At 48.2% G+C, this 18,790-nt stretch overlaps 1 pseudogene; it reads right to left on the bottom strand.

The window, feature by feature from the left end:
- Window positions 1–11,805: 11,805 nt before the first annotated feature.
- LOC135912809 (uncharacterized) lies at window positions 11,806–17,763 on the bottom strand (annotated as a pseudogene).
- Between the last annotated feature and the right edge of the window lie 1,027 nt (window positions 17,764–18,790).

Below are 18,790 nucleotides of genomic sequence, written 5' to 3'. Positions count from 1 at the left end.
CTTACCCCTACCTGTTCCCATTGACCTTCCTGCTCAAGCTCCAGCTCAGCTTTGTTCCGCGGATTTTATACGCCTGCCATCTCTTGCAGCAACCTTCATCCCTGTTTTAGCCAGCCCACCTGTACCTGATGGAGACTATGTCCTCACTCCCGCGACGTCAGTCCTGCTTTCTCACAATGTCTCCTTCCCACACACCATCGTTTCTGTTGCGGACAATCAGACATGTCTTCCGATCCTAAATTTCGGACAGTGCCCGCAAGTAGTTCCTCGAGGCATGTCTCTTGCCATGTTGTCACCAACGCACGAGTGCCACATTTCTGCTTTATCTGTTGCGCCGTCTTCGACCACTGCTCATTCTGCGCTTTCGGCATCAGCCCCGACCGATGACTTTACAAAGATGATTGCACCGGACCTCTCCACCCAACAAGCCGCACAGCTCCGTGGCCTCCTCGAGTCCTACTCCGACATTTTCGATCTGAACGATCGCCCTTTGCGTCAAACTACGGTCGTGACGCATCGGATAAATACCGGCGATGCAGCACCTGTTCGCAGACGCCCATACCGGGTGTCGCCCTCTGAACGACAAGTTATCCAGAGCGAAGTTGACAAGATGCTTGCCAAAGGGATTATTGAACACTCTTCCAGTCCGTGGGCGTCCCCTGTTGTTCTCGTCAAAAAGAAGGATAACAGCTGGCGATTCTGCGTTGACTATCGTCATCTAAACACGATCACCAAGAAAGATGTGTATCCACTTCCCCGCATTGACGATGCTCTGGATTGTCTCCACGGTGCCACTTATTTTTCATCTATAGACCTTCGCTCTGGATATTGGCAAATTGCCGTGGATGACATGGACCGTGAAAAGACCGCATTCGCCACACCAGACGGCCTATATCAGTTCCGAGTAATGCCATTTGGCTTGTGCAATGCCCCGGCGACCTTTGAACGGATGATGGACATGCTCTTGCGTGGTTTGAAATGGTCAATCTGTTTGTGCTACTTGGATGACGTCATCGTATTCTCTTCAACTTTTGCGACTCATCTTGAAAGACTTTCATCTGTTCTTTCTGTTTTTCGCACCGCTGGCTTACAGCTCAACTCGTCCAAGTGCCACTTCGGTCACCGCCAAATAACTATGCTCGGACACCTTGTCGATTCGTCAGGCATTCGCCCCGACCCCGCTAAAGTTCATGCTGTGCAGAATTTCCCTGTACCAACTTGTGGCAAAGATGTTCGCAGCTTTATGGGCCTTTGCTCTTACTTCCGCAGGTTTGTGGAAAATTTCGCCCCTGTTGCCCGTCCCGACTGACCTCCTGAAGAAAGACGTTCCTTTCTAGTGGGGCTCTGAACAAGCGTCTGCTTTCTCGCAGCTCATCGCGCTGCTTACTACACCTCCTGTTCTCGCCCATTTTGACCCCTCCGCTCCGACAGAAATCCGCACTGACGCCAGTGGCTACGGAATCGGCGCAGTTTTAGCTCAACGCCAATGTGGGCACGACCGCGTTATCGCCTACGCCAGTCGCCTCCTCTCTCCTGCCGAGCGCAATTACTCGATTACTGAGCGCGAGTGCCTCGCCCTCATTTGGGCGGTGGGCAAGTTCCGACCCTACATATATGGACGACCATTTACAGTTACAACCGACCACCACGCCCTTTGTTGGCTTTCCTCCCTCAAGGATCCCACCGGCCGCCTCAGTCGCTGGGCCCTACGGCTGCAAGAATACACATACACTGTGGTCTCCAAGTCGGGTCGTCTACATCAGGACGCCAACTGCCTGTCTCGTCATCCCGTCGATGTACCGGACGGTTTAGTGGATGTCGCACCGATCTGCGTTCTTTCCCTCTCAGCCTTGCAGACATTGGCGCTGAACAACGACGCGACGAGTCGTTACGCCCCATTATCGAACGCCTGCTCTCTGCTCCGTCTGACCCATCCCTTCACATGTTCGTACTACAAAATGGCATCCTGTATCACCGCAACATGCACCCCGATGGGCCCGAGCTCCTAACCGTCATTCCGTCTCATCTGCAAACGATTGTACTGCAGCAACTGCACGACGTTCCTACCGCTGGACACCTTGGCGTCACGCGGACCTATGACCGAATTCGGCGACGGTTTTTCTGGCCGCGTCTCAACCGCTCCCTCCGGCGCTATGTTGCCACGTGTGAGTCGTGTCAACGCCGAAAAAGACCAGCTGTGCCTCCTGCCGGACTGCTGCAGCCTTTGGATATACCGGCCGACCCTTTTTTTCGCGTTGGCCTTGATCTCCTCGGCCCATTCCCTATATCCAAGGACGGAAATAGGTGGATTGCCGTCGCTACGGACTATACAACTCGCTATGCCATTACTAGAGCCCTACCGACCAGCTGCGCTACAGACGTCGCTGATTTCTTGCTTCACGACGTTATCTTGCACCACGGTGCACCTCGTCAACTTCTCACCGATCGTGGCAGATACTTTCTTGCCAAAGTCATAGACGACCTACTTCGATCATGTGCTACTAAACATAAACTTACTACCGCTTACCATCCTCAAACTAACGGTCTTACCGAACGCCTGAACCGCACATTAACGGACATGCTCGCAATGTATGTTTCCTCCGATCATCACGACTGGGACATTGCTCTACCATTTGTCACGTTCGCCTACAATTCTTCGCGCCACGACACAGCTGGCTATTCACCCTTCTATCTCCTCTTCGGCCGTGAGCCGACTTTGCCTTTCGAGACACTCCTCTAGACCACGCTCGACTCGCCGACAGAGTACACTCGGGATGTAATAGCCACAGCGACCCAAGCACGCCAGATTGCCCGCATTCGTCTGTCTGCTTCCCAGACACGCCAGCAGTACCGTTACGACAAGCGCCATCACGACGTGAACTACGAACGAGGCGCTCTTGTGCTAGTATGGTATCCAGCTCGGCATGTTGGTCTTTCCGAGAAATTCCTCTCGCGATACTATGGCCCTTACCGCATCCTTCGCCAGGTGACCCCTGTCCCATATGAAGTGTCTCCGCTGAATGCCACGGTGCCTTAACCCCTCTCTGACATCATCCACGTCAGCCGTCTCAAACCCTATACCTTTCTTCGACCGATGAGCAGCACCAATCAGGTGCTTTTTCCGACGGGGGTGATGTCACAGTCGGTAATGTGGAAAGAAGACGACGCCGATGGTGGTCTCGGAGACGACGAAGTGTTTTAGCAGTATCGATGCTCTACGCTTGTTGGCTCAGCCATTAAAAGCTACCTGTAAATAGACGAACGCTTCTTCCTTCCCGTAACATCATATGTTTATATATATATAGAAAATTACCAGTCATAGCCCGTAGTACAGCCCTCTCGGCCATTCTCTTTTTCGAAAGTAGTCTCTTATTAGGGTTATAATTACTCGAAGGTACTTCGCCCTCGTGAGCAGCAGTCCTTGAGGTAGTTACTCGGGCTAGCTTCCCACGCTAAGGGTGCCGTGCTCGCGCCTGGTTAAGCTTTTCCTAGACTCTAGAGCTATACTATGCCCGCGAAGCCTTGAGCGATCGGAACACACGTTTTCTGCACTTGGCCGGCAGAGAAAGGGGCTTTGTTCCGGCCACAAAGCGCTCTATGTCCCAGTAAGCTGCCTGGTGTGGTCTCGTGCGGACGCTGTCCTCTCGGTGAGCGCATATTCCCGTCATCTTTTAAAAAGTTCAATAATTCCAAGCATTTGTCTCGCAAACCATACTTAGTTCAAGCGAATTTTCCACGTCTCAATAATTTCTCTCGTCGTATTCGAGTGCTGATTGCCCTGTTATCGTTTGTTCACGAAACTCTCTCAAGTCTCTAAATATTTTAAGGCAGTTTGTCGTGTGCGTATCATGACCACGCACGCTTATATCTCCTACCGTTTCTCTACCGCGGGTGAGATTTAAAACCACGGCGCTGCAATTATGCTTCAGAAACTTTCCTTTTTCTTCTTCTCCCTTAAATTCGTTCTCTTGACCATAGAGCTTGACTACTACACACACAGACAAAGCAACAGCACTCGCATTCGATCCCATATATGAGATGAATACATATTGTGGGAATTTATAAGCTATTCTTTGTCATCTGTACACGATCATCATCATATGGGGTTCATATGGGGTTCTTCTTCATCATCGCTTGTTGGGCTGGCACTCGAGTGTGCTCCTTACTGTGGGCGTGGTCGGTTCGCCTAACCTTTTGACGCGGAATAAAAGCCGTGATTACTGCTGCGTCACAAGTGGTGGAGTGTGCTCTTCGGTCCCCCGTCCTCTGACTCCCCGCTCAACCTCCTGGAGCTTCGATCGGGTCGCCGATTGTGCCAGCTGTCCGCCAACATGTCGCAGGACGAGCCCACAGGCACTTCTACTTCCACCATCTCGGCCTCGACTACCCCAGCCGCTCCGTATTGGGTTGTCAGTGGGCACCAGCGTGATCCCCATCTGTTTGCTGGACTTCGCGGTGAAGACGTCGAGGATTGGCTGGACGACTATGACCGAGTGAGTTCGGCTAACCGTTGGGACGATGCGTCCAAGCTGCGTCACGTCGCCTTTTATCTGACAGGCGTAGCGAAGACTTGGTTTTTCAACCATGAGGTTGATTTCACGACCTGGGGCGCTTTCAAACAGCAGCTCCGCCAAATCTTCGGCACACCGGCTGTTCGTTCTGCCCTCGCAAAAAAGACGCTCGACACTCGCAAGCAACAACCCGGTGAATCTTATACGTCGTACATTGAGGATGTGCTTGCTCTTTGTCGACGCGTGCACACGGCCATGACCGAATCATACAGGGTTCGCCACATCCTCAAAGGCATCGGAGCTATTGCTTTCAATGCTTTAGCCATCCAGAACCCCACTACCGTCGCTGATATCGTCGCTACTTGCCAGCGCCTTGACGAACTGGAATCAGTACGGTTGCAGCCGGACACCACTGCAAACACTAGCGCCGACGACCCTACGTTACGAGCAATGATACGCGCAATAATTCGAGAAGAGCTCCAGTATCTTGGCTTAGCAGCAGGACCTATGCCTTCTCATGCCTCCGATACCAATCTGCGAGATGTCATCAAGGAGGAATTGGCATCCATGGCTGGTGCAGCGTACACGGACCCTCTAACACCTAGGGCCCCATCGACGTACGCACAAGTAGCCGCAGCTACTCCAGTCATCGTCCCACCGATGCCTCCAACACCAACACCGGCTCACATCGCTTCCATGACTACCAGCGCACCTACCCAAACCAGCTATCCGCAGTGGCGTCCTCCTCGTCCCATCTGCTACTACTGCGGCTATCGTGGCCACATAGCGCGTTTTTGCCGCAAGCGCCAGCAAGACGAGCGTCGCGGATATGACGTATACGAACGGGATGACTTTTCGCCCGGAGCTACTTTCCAACGTCTAGGGAGCTTCCATGACCAACGCCGTCCTTATGGTCCACCGCGCGGACGCTCTCCATCGCCTACTGTCGCATCCGAGACGGTTTACCGCCCTGCGAGACGCCGCTCGCCGTCACCCCTTCGCCGCTCTACGTCCCCACTGAGACCTGCTTCTCAATTCGCCGAGCGTCGTCCGGAAAACTAAATTATGCAGCTTTTGGAGGAAAAGCTGCATCGAACGACAGGACAGAAATTCCTCCATCGCGTCCGTACAATGTGATATTGGTTGTAGTAGAAGGTGTACAAGTAGAAGCTTTAATAGACACTGGTGCTAGTGTTTCAGTCATTCACCGTGATTTGTGTTCGCGACTTCGGAAAGTTACGACCCCCTATGAAGGACCTACGCTACTCGCTGCTCAAGGGGCCTCCATTCGACCTATCGCCATGTGCACAGCTCGTATTTCCATCGATGGACTTCTACATCACGTACAATTTGCAGTGCTAAGTTCGTGTGCCCAGCAGCTCATATTGGGATGGGATTTTCTTTCTATGGCCTCCGCCTCCATCTGCTGTGGACAACGCGTTCTCCATATGACCGACACGACCTATTCACTTCATGCAGATGACACACCCCTTCACTTCCTTGCTGCAGAAGATACCACGTTACCTCCTCGCCATCAAAGCATCGTTACTATCACGTCTGATGTAATTGACTGCGGCGACGTGCTCGTCTTACCTTCTGCACGTTGTCTTGCAAGAGGGATAGCCTTTGCATCAGGGCTCGTTAGGTTTGATCATGGCTCTGCACTTCTCTACGCTACAAACCCGACATCCGAAAAGATTCTCATCCCTAAAGGCACTACATTGGCTTGCGCCACTGCATCAGAGTCTATATCTGTTATTTCCTTTAAACCAGCTTCCTCTGAAGGTCCTTGTACCGGACGGGCCGCATCTCCTTCAGCTCTTGCAGCTGCCATCAGTTCCGACCTGACACCTTCGCAGTCACAACAATTGCTTGCTTTGCTCCAAAAACATGAAGCTTCCTTTGACGCGCATTCATCTTCGTTGGGAAAGACTTCGACTACGACGCATCGGATAGAGACAGATGGTACATCCATCGTGCGCCGTAGACCATATCGCGTATCGCTAGCCGAGAGGAAAGTCATTGACGAGCACGTCACCGACATGCTCCAACGAAATATAATACGCCCCTCTGCTAGCCCTTGGTCTTCCCCCGTTGTTTTGGTTCGCAAAAAAGACGGCTCTGTTCGATTTTGTGTCGACTACCGAGCACTTAACAAGATCACACGCAAGGATGTATACCCTATGCCGCGAATAGACGATGCCTTGGATACCCTGCAGGGTGCCGAGTACTTCTCCAGCATCGATCTGCGTTCCGGCTACTGGCAGATACCTATGCATGAGGACGATAAGGAGAAAACAGCGTTTTCAACACCAGATGGGCTCTACGAGTTTAATGTCATGCCATTCGGCCTTTGCAATGCGCCCGCAACGTTCGAGCGCATGACTGACACCGTTCTTCGTGGCCTAAAGTGGAAGACTTGCCTGTGCTATCTCGACGATATTGTTGTTTTCTCGTCAACCTTCTCTCAGCACCTGCAACGTCTGGATGAAGTTCTCACGTGCCTTGCCAACGCTGGGCTTCAGCTAAACACCAAGAAATGCCATTTTGCGAGCAAGACGATCAAAGTTCTAGGCCACATTGTGAGCAAAGATTGCATTCGTCCTGATCCTGACAAGGTTTCCGCATTTCAGCACTTCCCTCGTCCCGAAAAGACCAAAGATTTGCGTAGTTTCTTAGGCCTCGCTTCCTATTTTCGGCGATTCATACGGGGCTTCGCCTCAATAGCGTCACCTCTGCACAAATTACTGGGTTCTAATGTTCCCTTTGCCGACGCCCGCCTTCGTCGGCAGCTGACGCAATTTAAGATTGACAACCGCGTCCTATACCGTCATGTCTATCACCCTGACGGTCAACGCTGGGTTCCTGTTCTGCCACGCTCTCTACGTGCTCATGTCCTGCGGGCTTCTCACGACGACATGTCTGCTGGTCACCTTGGTTTCCAGAAAACCTATGACCGCATCAAAGGGCGCTTCTACTGGCCTGGATTGTCCGCCAGTGTAGCGAGGTATGTCGCTTCCTGCGCTCTATGTCAGCGTCGAAAGCTCCCCACATCAGCTCCAAGCGGACAACTGCAACCGGTTCCTTGTCCGTCGCAACCATTTGAGGTCGTTGGAGTTGACCTATATGGCCCACTTCCTGTGACTCTCACCGGTAAACGATGGATTGTGACAGCCGTTGATCACTTGACACGCTACGCCGAAACAACTTGTGTGAGTTCTGCCTCAGCCTCTGAAGTTGCTGCATTCGTACTTCAATCCTTAATACTGCGTCACGGTGCTCCTCGCGTCCTCCTGAGCGACCGTGGAAAAGCATTCCTCTCGCAACTACTAGACGAAGTACTCAGAGCCTCCGGAACCACCCACAAGACTACCTCCAGTTACCATCCGCAAAGCAACGGCCTCACAGAGCGATTTCATCGCACGCTGTCAGACATGTTAGCCATGTACATTGACCCGGATCACAGAAACTGGGACGCAATTTTACCATTCGTGACCTTTGCATATAATACCGCCGTTCAACGCACGACCGGTTACTCGCCATTCTACCTTGTCTATGGTCGTTCGCCCTCTTCCTGTCTTGACGTCTCTTTCTTCGCGCCAACTGTCCATCAATGTCCTTCCTCCTGCGAAGAATATGTGTCCCGCATTCTGCGTTGTCGCCAGCTCGCCCGCATCAACACCGAAGCACGGCAACAGGACCGCAAGCAGCATTACGACGCCTCTCATCGCGTCGTGTGCTTCCGCCCTGGCGAGGAAGTGCTACTCCGGACACCAGTTCGTACTCCTGGCTTGTGCGACAAGTTTCAGCTTCGGTTCATCGGCCCCTACAAAGTCATGGAGCAGACTTCACCAGTGAACTATCGCGTGGAACCAGTTATTGTTCCAAATGACCGCCGCTGCCGCGCCGCTGAGATTGTCCACGTTTCCCGTATGAAACCTTTCACGAGACGTTCACCGCCCCTTTGAGTTGCGGCCAGGATGGCCGCTCTCGCGCGAGGGGACATTAGTGTGGGAATTTATAAGCTATTCTTTGTCATCTGTACACGATCATCATCATATGGGGTTCATATGGGGTTCTTCTTCATCATCGCTTGTTGGGCTGGCACTCGAGTGTGCTCCTTACTATGGGCGTGGTCGGTTCGCCTAACCTTTTGACGCGGAATAAAAGCCGTGATTACTGCTGCGTCACAAGATATACATACATACATATATATATATATATATATATATATATATATATATATATATATATATATATATATATATATATATATATAGGCAGTGACTACAGTGACGGGGCCCGGCACTTTAACATCTGTACTACAGTGACGGGGCCCGGTACTTTAACATATGCACTACAGTGACGGGGCCCGGCACTTTAACATATACACTACAGTGACGGGGCCCGGCGCTCTAACCTCAGCCCTGCAGTGACGGGACCGGCACTTTACATCTACACTGTAGCGACGTCAATGGCCGCACTTCTTTCAAACATTCTATGCGAACAACTTCGAGCACTTCACGGCAGGCAGTGAACTTTATTAAGGTCCTGAGGAGCGACTCCGAAACCCCCCTTAAGAGGAAGGGGGCCGCCGCGAGCCGTTCCGACGTTGGGACGGGCAGGCAGGCCGCGCCTGACCGCCTCCTCCCACTCTTCTTCCGTGGTGAGATGACCGTGGTCCCGTAACGAGGGACACCGCCAGAGCATGTGTTCTAAAGTGCAGAATGGATCTCCGCAATCCGGACGCCTGCCCCCTCACGGACGCGGCGTTAGGTTGCCCCCTGTGATCCACCACGGCCGCCGCAAACCGGTCGGGCGAACCGTATTGGGCGACGTCGACGAACGCGACCGATCGTGGATCGTCGGCGACGGATCCGAGAAGTGCGGCCGCTCGGGCCCGGCGTGTGCCTACATTGCGTTGCGCGTGCACGTTACGCGGGAACGGCGAGACCGTGACGGCCTCCCGCGACCACGCGTCGAGCACCCACCGCCTTTCCCTGACGGGTTAAAGTCCAGCGCCTCGAGGATCCGCCTCCCCGCAGGCGAGGAAGCGAGCCTGACAACCTGGACTAACTTCTGTGACCCAACCTCATCGAAGGTGTTGTGGACCCCCAGCTGCATGAGCTTCTCGGTGCTGGCGCCCATGGGGATGCCAAGCACTTCACGGACCGCGGTATTTTATTCCAGTACTGTCCACAACACCACGTGAATTTTCACGATGTCAGCAACTTCCGTGCAGTAATGGAATACATTGATTGCACACATACGGATTGAACGACCGCAATGGGTACTTGTCCATGAATGTACAATCTTTTGCGTATGCACTGTAACACCTATGATGATTATAATAAAGAAAGAAAGTTCACTCTAATGGAAGGGGAACGGTACCCAGACGAAAATGGGAGGTCAATTTCCAGCTGGAAAAGGGTTTTCCAGCTTCATTTCCAGCTGGCTTTTTCAATACCAGCTGGAATGAAAGTTTTTCAGCTGGAAATGCGGCTGGTAATCACATTATCCAGCTGGGCCAGTTTCCAGCCGGACATGGTCCAGCTGGAAAATGATCGCTAGACTGGATGGGCTGCCAGCTGAAGCTGGAAACAGCTAGGAATGTTTCCAGCTGGACGATAGTTCAGCTGCCAGCTGGAAATGCTCAATCACAGAATGTGGATGGAAAATAATTTTCAGGAGTATGGCTGTACTACAGAGCAGAAGGGTAAATGAAGCTCTTGAAAGTCCTGTACTGAATAGAACTCTTACTTTTAAAATGACTATGGCAAAGAGCTGCACAATATTCAGCAGAAGGCATGCCGCATCAAAAGCTCCGAGGATGTTGGTTTCATTAAAGAGTAAAACAACTGCCTGGTTTTAGTTTGCAGTGAATTGTGAAAAAGTGAGTATGTTTGCATTCCCTAGTACACATTAACTAACTTGAAAGCTAGGCAATTAAGGCTTAGCACTTTTTCTGAAATCCTGAAAGTTTTCTTTTTGTTTCTAATACACAATTATTTTTTTCTGATGGGATTGTTGTGCCTTGCACAGGAAATTCGAGAGTTGTGAGAGTGAAACATTTTAGACCAAGTTTTTGGTTCCAGGCTCATAATTTACTGTCCTGCTTTTCTGTTTGCTTATAGGCAACAGAAATGATTAAGGTACAAAATTAGATTGTAATTCATTTTCAAGACAATAGTATTTGATACAGGACTGACTTCATTCTATATGATGTGCTTCAGAAATATATGTCCCTTCAGCACATATGTGGATATATGCTTTTAGTGTGCAACACTAAAAATATAATCTCTTGAAAGAAAATAATAAAATTGGTCGTATGAACAATTTTTTATTGCAATTGACAGGCAAAAATATGTGTGGGAAATGACACCTTATAAATGGAACTAGCGAACATCTTGAAGTATGTCTGTTCAAAGCATACAGAATGGCTGCGACACATATTTTGCAACTTATTAGGGGGATCAATAAATGGTAGGACAAAAAAGGACAACATACGGATGGAACCATGTGTTGTTGCACATGGTTCCATGTGCAACAATTGCTTAAACTGCTGACAATGCAGGAGAATGCTTGGATAGCATTACTTTTATATGAAAACAATCCTGAATTATTACACATAGTGGCGTATTGAACCACAATGTAGTACCAATGAGTGCATCTGTTCTTTGTAATCAAGCGAAAAGACCAAGGTGTAACAGTGGTATACATATAGCCACCTTAGGTAATTTGCTCATACCTGCTTGTACAAAGCCTGCATGATATTCAATATTTTCATAATAGAAGAGTAACATTGAAGTTCTTGCAACATCATACAATTACAACATACAGAAAAGGCAGTTAAGTAAGTCTCGCAAGTGCTGTGGGCATCTATGCTAAAGCAAAGCATCTGACTTGCTAAGTGGCTGTCAGAAGCAGACTGATGGATACCCTCTAAGCAGCTGGTCTTATGCAGCACGACTTGGATGCAAAATGTCCTGCTACGTGTAGTAAGAGATATATTACTATCTCAAGTACAATACACTAGCACAATAAGGAAGTGCTTCACATGCATGCGGCAAACAGAGGAAGGAAAACTTTTCATCTCTAAAACACCTGCTTACAAGTGGTTTCGTTGATGAATCATGGAGACTGCAATTAAAAGATGCCAAGCACCGTCAGGAGTACAAAACAAAACACAAAGAAAGCAAGAGTACTTGCAAGCACTAGGCAGTACTGAAGATGACTAATTTTTATTTGATTCATGACAGCTTCCTAGCTAAGGTTTTCATAAACCTTTCTAGTTTCACTTGACAGCAGCTGCTGGGTGTTGCACCTTGAACCTACTTGGTCGGTACTGAAGTTAGTTCAACATCATATGGCATCTCAAAGAGCTAGTGATCGCGAAAAATAAACTCATGAGGTTATGTACTCTGCAGGCAGTACATGCTACTATAGCCTAACTAGCAGATCATCAAATTGGATTTCTTCATTTGTTACCCTGTCCTGACCAATATTCTGCATATGGCAACATCTTTCTAAGGATGAAGAGAGTCTTATACCTACTGGAGCACTGATGGACCTGTGTTCGAAGTCTACCACTGTACACTTTATTTTTGACGTTATCTGGCTGGAAAAGAATAAACCAGGGGCCAATCCTAATGCTTCACATTAAAAACTTTGGTGCCAGAATTTTTTTATTGTGATCTATTAGGTCATCAAAACCATTCAGAAGAGTTAACTAAATCGCAAAAGTACTCGTGGTTATTAAAACAAAAATATATGCATGGTCGTATCTGTGCACCAATCTTGAGCAGACATTCATCACCTCGTTTTTTTGCGTTCTTAATGTGCTCACTTGGCAGGACAGAGTCAACAGTGTATACTTCAGAAATAATAAAGAAGTGTTCTCCCGATGGTTCTCTGGAGCAGAATATTCTTTTTACCCTGGCATAAGTGCCATCTGGAAAAACAATAGCAGTGCTATTTGTTCTGACATGTTTGCTGTATCGCTCTGATGCAATTACAGTGCACCCAACCTTCATCCTACGAAATTCAACTATTTGCTTTCCCTGTAGTTCTGTATGGGCAGAAAAATCATCATGAACTGTCTCAGGTTTGCCTAGAGAAGTAATGTTTTCCAAGCATTCTTTTGCAGCGCTTTCTTTGATCAGCGAAAGTGCATAGTTGCTTGCACGTGCTTTCAGGGCTAGCAGACTGCTGCGCAAGAGAAGCCTGCTAGCAATCTGCAATGCCACTCCATTGGCAGATGTTATTAGCTTCAAGAGCCTGCCCATATTTGTTTCAAATGAGAAACAAGAATGTGCCCACAGAGGTCCAAACAAAACAACCGACTTTGGCAAATGTAAAAGCTGGTGCACATTGTACGTCATGTTGCTCCGGCCGTACAAAAATTCAACACCAACGACAAACTCTGTAAGTAGTTGTGTGCTGAGGTCTACATCTGCACGTGAAATAGAATCCTTTAGCAGGATGAATACACCTGATGCAAGAAGGTTCCAGTGAGTCATATACTTGTCCTCAAGCACACCAGTGAGACAAGGTACACTGTAATAAAGCAACCAGTACTGCCATTCTGAGGCCTTCCAATATTTTCTAACTTGCAGCGGTCGTGGCTGACGGCTAACACATACAGGCATTCTTATTTCACCAAGCCGTTCATTTATAACCCTCACAGTAGAGGGCATGCCACAGTAATAATCTGCTCCTGTATCAGAGAGCCACAATTCTGTCAACTGTCTTGCGACACCAAGTAGAACACAATGCATGTAATCTGGGCACCATGACCAAGCAGGGCTAAAACCGGGTAAGTTAATAAGTGGAGATGGGCCCTTGACTCCATGTACAGTAGTGCCAGTACGACAAGCCGCCTTCATGTCCACCAAAGTTTCTTCGTCAGTGCGATCAGGGTAGAGCTGATCCAAGCAGTATTTGATAGTACCTGTTAAAAAAAGCAAAAGTATACACACAGCAAGTTTAATTTACGGTAACTGAATCACACTTCCCTCTACACTGATCCATACTAGAGATAAAATGTGCCGAATACTCAGCCACATAGACTGGCACATTTTTTTGCAGTGGTAGCATGTATTTTAACTGGTCCAGCTTTCTGACCACAGCAAAAGAGCCAAGAGTGGCATAGGACTTGCCTTGTACATTGGTTCCTGGATGGTAGCACCAGCTACAACCAAAGTAACCGCTGAACTGGACCATTTGTTGCATTGCAGCTCTGGCAGGTGCATCTGCACAGCAACATATGCAGAAAACCTGCAAAATAATGGAATATCATGTGAATATATACTCAAGAGTTGTGTCGTAAATGTGTTAAAATTTTCTGTTCGGGATCATTTACCTTAGAGCGTACTTGTGTGCCAGCAAGTGTCCACGTGATACCAGTTGCATTTAGCTGCTCCAGTTGATGCACAAATGCCTGCAGCACAGGCACGTACCCAGGATATTTTTTCGGGGGGGGCCCACCACTTCCATCATCATCATAATCATCATCATCATCAGCCTGTTTTATGTCCACTGCAGGACGAAGGCCTCTCCCTGCGATCTCCAATTACCCCTGTCCTGCGCCAACCGATTCCAACTAGCGCCCGCGAATTTCCTAATTTCATCGCTCCACCTAGTGTTTTGTAGCCCTCGATTGCGTTTCCCATCTCTTGGTACCCATTCTGTAACCCTAATGATCCAACGGTTATCTAACCGGTGCATTACATGACCTGCCCAGCTACATTTTTTCCTCTTGATGTCAAATAGAATATCGTCTATAGCCGTTCGATCTCTGATCCAAACCACTCTCTTGCTCTCTTAACGTTATGCCTAGCAATCTTCGTTCGATCGCTCTTTGCGTGGTCCTTAACTTGCTCTCAACTCTCTGCCCCATATGCACTGGCAAAATGCACTGGGAAATGCACTGGCAAATGCATTGGCACTGGACATATTGCACTGGCAAAATGCACTGATTGCACACCTCACTTTTCAATAATAATGGTAAGCTTTCAGTCAGGAGCTGGAAATGTCTGCCGTATGCGATCCAACCTATTTTTATTCTTCTGTGAATTTCCTTCTCATGATCAGGGTTCCCTCTAATTGACCTAGGTAAACGTACTCCTTCACAGTCTCTAGTGGCGGACTGGCCATCCTGATCTCTTGTTCCTTTGCCCGGCTATTTGTCATTATCTTCATCTTCTGCATAATAATATTCAACCCCACTCTTACACTCTCTCTGTTAAGGTCTCCAATCATTTGTTGTAACTCGTCTGCATTGTTGTTGAATGGAACAATGTCATCGGCAAACCGAAGGTTGCTCAGATATTTGCCGTTGATCTTTACTCCTAAGCCTTCCCAGTTTAATAGCTTGAATTCTTCTAAGCACGCAGAAAATAGCTTTGGAGAAATTGTGTCTCCCTGTCTGACCCCTTTCTCTATAGGTATGTCCCTGCTTTTCTTGTGTAGAATTAAGGTAGCTGTAGAACCTCGTAGATATTCTAACGCGAAAGACGAGTCAGTAAGACGAGAAACCATTTACAGATTATATTTACAACAACGGTTGCAGCGCTGACCAGTTAGATTCACAGCGCGAGCCCAGTTCGTTCTTTCTTCTCTTTTCTGGAGTGATGCCGCCTACGCGCCTCGTTCAAACAAACAGATACCTCACGCATGTAGCAATATTTTCCAAGCTTTTTACGTAAGCGTTCTGTACTCCTTGATTACGTAGTGTCTCTATGATTGCTGGTATCTCTACTGAATCAAATGCCTTTTCGTCCTTTTCGTAATCTATATAAGCCACATAGAGAGGCTTATTGTACTCTGCAGATTTCGCGATAACCTGGTTGATGACATGGATGTGATCCATTGTAAAGTATCTCTTCCTGAAGCCAGTCTGTTCCCTTGGTTGACAAAATCCAGCGTTAACCTTATTCTATTGGAGATTATTTTGGTAAATATTTTATATAATACTGGGAGCAAGGTAATGGTCCCATAATTGTTCAATTCTTTAACGTCTCCTTTTTTGTAGATTAGTATATTGTCTGCATTCTTCCAGTTTTCTGGGACCCTTGCAGTCGATAGACACTTCGTGTAAAGAGCCGCCAGTTTTCCAAGCATAATGTCTCCTCCATCTTTGATTAAATCGACTGTTGTTCCTCCTTATCCTGCCGCTCTTCATCGTTTCATGTCTTGCAGGGCCCTTCTGACCTCATCGCTAGTTATAGGAGAGTTTCTGTATCCTGTTCATTACTGTTTCTAAATGAACTATCATGACTCCTCTGGGTACTGTATACAGGTCAGCTTAGAATTTTTCCGCTGCTTTTACTATATCTTCGAGATTTCTGATGATATTATCCTTCTCATCTTAAAGTGCATACATCATGGTTTGTCCTATTCCAGGTTTCGTTTTTACTGATTTCAGGCTGCGTTCATTTTTTACGGCTTCTTCAGTCTTTCTCATGTTATAGTTTGGAACATCAGTTATTTTCGCCTTGTTGATCAGTTTTGACAGTTCCGCGAATTGCGTAACGCTGTGCGGCCGCCAGTCCCATACAACCGCGTAGAGCGCAGGACTCTGCGATTATAGACGTACTGCGCTCACTGCGAAAGGTTAGAAAAACACCCACATAAGCACAGCAGAGAAGTGGCTACGTGAGGTGGTTCGACCGATAACTGTAGAAGCGTCATTCAAAACAAGTAATCATTCTCCACTTCCGGCGGCCTTTTCTCTACTTCCTTTTTAAATAAAAAGATGTTGATCCATAAATATTCTCATAAACAACGGTCAACTTTTTTATTATTCGCTTTTGCTTGCAGTTTGGTTGTTGCCTTGGCTCTCCCTTAGTAGATCGCTTAATTTCTCAACTCCTTTCGATTTTTGTTTCCAGTTGCCAATTTTGCACGAAAAGTGCTATACAGTTAGGGAAAAACAGACGAGGTAACGGGCGACAGTTATCTTGCTTATGTGTTTAAGGGTTATTGCAAGGTTTCATTATGGACGCTCTTTCACAATATTTTATTTCCCACCTTATCTAACCCATATCACGTGTATATGGTTCCGGGCATCTGCCAGCGTCGGGGCGAGCCGTAACTCAAGGAAACAAAGAAGCAAAGGGCTAAGTTAAACGCATTTGACGTTTTCTCCGGCCGCAACTCGTTCCATGAGAGTACAGACCAGCTGAGTAACAGCCGCATCCCTCTCATGGTCCCAGGATCAGCCTAAACAAAGAAGGTTGAACTAACAAAAGCAGCAGTTTTGCGCGTGACGGTTGAATAGATGGTGACAACTGAACGCATCTCGAGTTAATCGCGCGGGTGCGGAATCTACGATAAAACTGTCCTTCACATTACAAGAGATGCCGATAACTACCGCCATCTAAAAGGAGTGCAAAAGGCAGCATAATGCTGACCGATGAACAGCTGCGAAGTCTCAACATTGATCTGGCGGCGCTTTAGGAATGTGTGAGGAGTTGTGGCGTGGGCGGGGAGGGGGGGGGGGGGGGTATGCCACTTGATTTCGGGGGGGGCCCGGGCCCCCCCGGGCCCCCCCCTGGGTACGTGCCTGCTGCAGCAGCATTGGCATATTTGGATGCTGATGCCCATACCACAGGAGTGGTGCCATTACATATTGCTCAAACGCAGCCGGGGTGGTAATTCGTTTAAAATTATTTGCACAGGCCATATGCTGTACTTTGACGACTTGAACACAGGACTGCCATCACTGTTCACAGTCAATGTTAAATCATGAGTAGCCATCCCAACCTTTTCACGTGCAGTGCGGTATTGATGGCCATCCAAGATGTCAGTCATTAAGCCATTACTGCTCTGTGGCCGGCTGAGGTTTGCTGCTAGCGCAGTGTTGGCTGTCTTGCTAGAAAGAATTGCCATCAGCTGCTTCTCAATTGGCAAAGTTACAAAAAAGCTGCCTGTGCGCACAAGATCACGGCCTACATATTTTGTGTTGCAGACTGTACATTTGACTTCTAGTTTTTGACGCTGCTCCAGGCATCCCGTTGTTTTAGCAAGCAGATGCTTGCAATCTGCGCAGTAAAAATTGAAAATCACATCCTTCATGTCAATTCCACAAAAATTCTTGAAGAGGTATTTGCTTTCCGGAAAACATTTCTTCTCAAAGAGGTTGTTGAAAAGCTTCTGAATGTCTTCAATTGCAGCCCAGGATAGGCCAAATTTAATTGCCAAGTCCAACAGCAGCATATAGGCATCTCCTCGGGTGACTGTTCCACCTTCAATGAATGGTTCACAGAGTTCATCAGCATCTATATCTTTCGGATCACCGCTCGGACACGCACTATTTTCGCCCGGCAAACAGTCTTCGTTCGCGGACACCGGTTGGGAGAATTAAGATGCATCGGAAGTTGGGTGTTCACCATCACTAAAGTCACTGCAGTCTTCATCACTGTCCTTCTCTCGGGTTAAGTCTGTGTATGTAGACTCATCACAGATTTGGTCCTCGAGAGAGTTTGCTGGCGATGTTGGCGATCTCGTTGATGTCATAGGCGACTTGTGACCTTTTGGTGTTCGCGGAGCGGCGCCGAGTGGATGGTGAAGGAGCCACTTTGTTGATTTCGGCATGCTGCTGCTTGATCCAGGGTCGAGATAGACTTTACGCCTTTTTCGCGGTGCCATTTGGTATCCAAGACAAGTACAGCTATGTAATCGCGAACGAGATAAAGCTCTTGATCCACGGACAAACAGAGCGTCGAGAGCGCGGACCACATGCGCATGGACTAAAATCTACCATAACCTTTTGTGCTGCAGCACTATACCCCGCACCGCAAATGCTCCGCAACCGTGCAATTTACAAACTCTTTTGGTAAAGAGTCATATATTGCTTATAAATGAATAATATACAACAATACATGTTAAGAAGTATGAACAAATACCCTTTATTAAAAATGTACTACCATTTAATGTACGCACATGCGCGATCTACATGTTGGCGTTCCAAACCCTCCGCAGAACTCCAGAGCGTGAGAAGGCCAATTAGTGTTCCTCCGCAGTCCGCGCATCTGAGCGAGTGTCGCACGGCTTCGTGGTGCCGCGTTTGTGTTGCGGATCGTTTCGCACGCGTGCATCGTATCAGTAAGCGCGATGTTTGCTCTTGTGCGATTTGTTGAAGACAAGACAGACAAACGATATGTTATACCGGTAACCGATGTCAATAACTTCCATCCCGAAAATGAATTGGATTTTGACAATACGATGCCTTACGACGCATACTGGCGGGACGAAGACAACGAGGAGAACAGTGGCGT

The sequence above is a fragment of the Dermacentor albipictus genome, chromosome 4 (assembly GCF_038994185.2).
Source record: "Dermacentor albipictus isolate Rhodes 1998 colony chromosome 4, USDA_Dalb.pri_finalv2, whole genome shotgun sequence".
Taxonomy (NCBI): Eukaryota; Metazoa; Arthropoda; class Arachnida; order Ixodida; family Ixodidae; genus Dermacentor; species Dermacentor albipictus.
The sequence above is the reverse complement of the archived record's forward strand: the minus strand, read 5'-3'. Positions and strand labels throughout refer to the sequence as shown.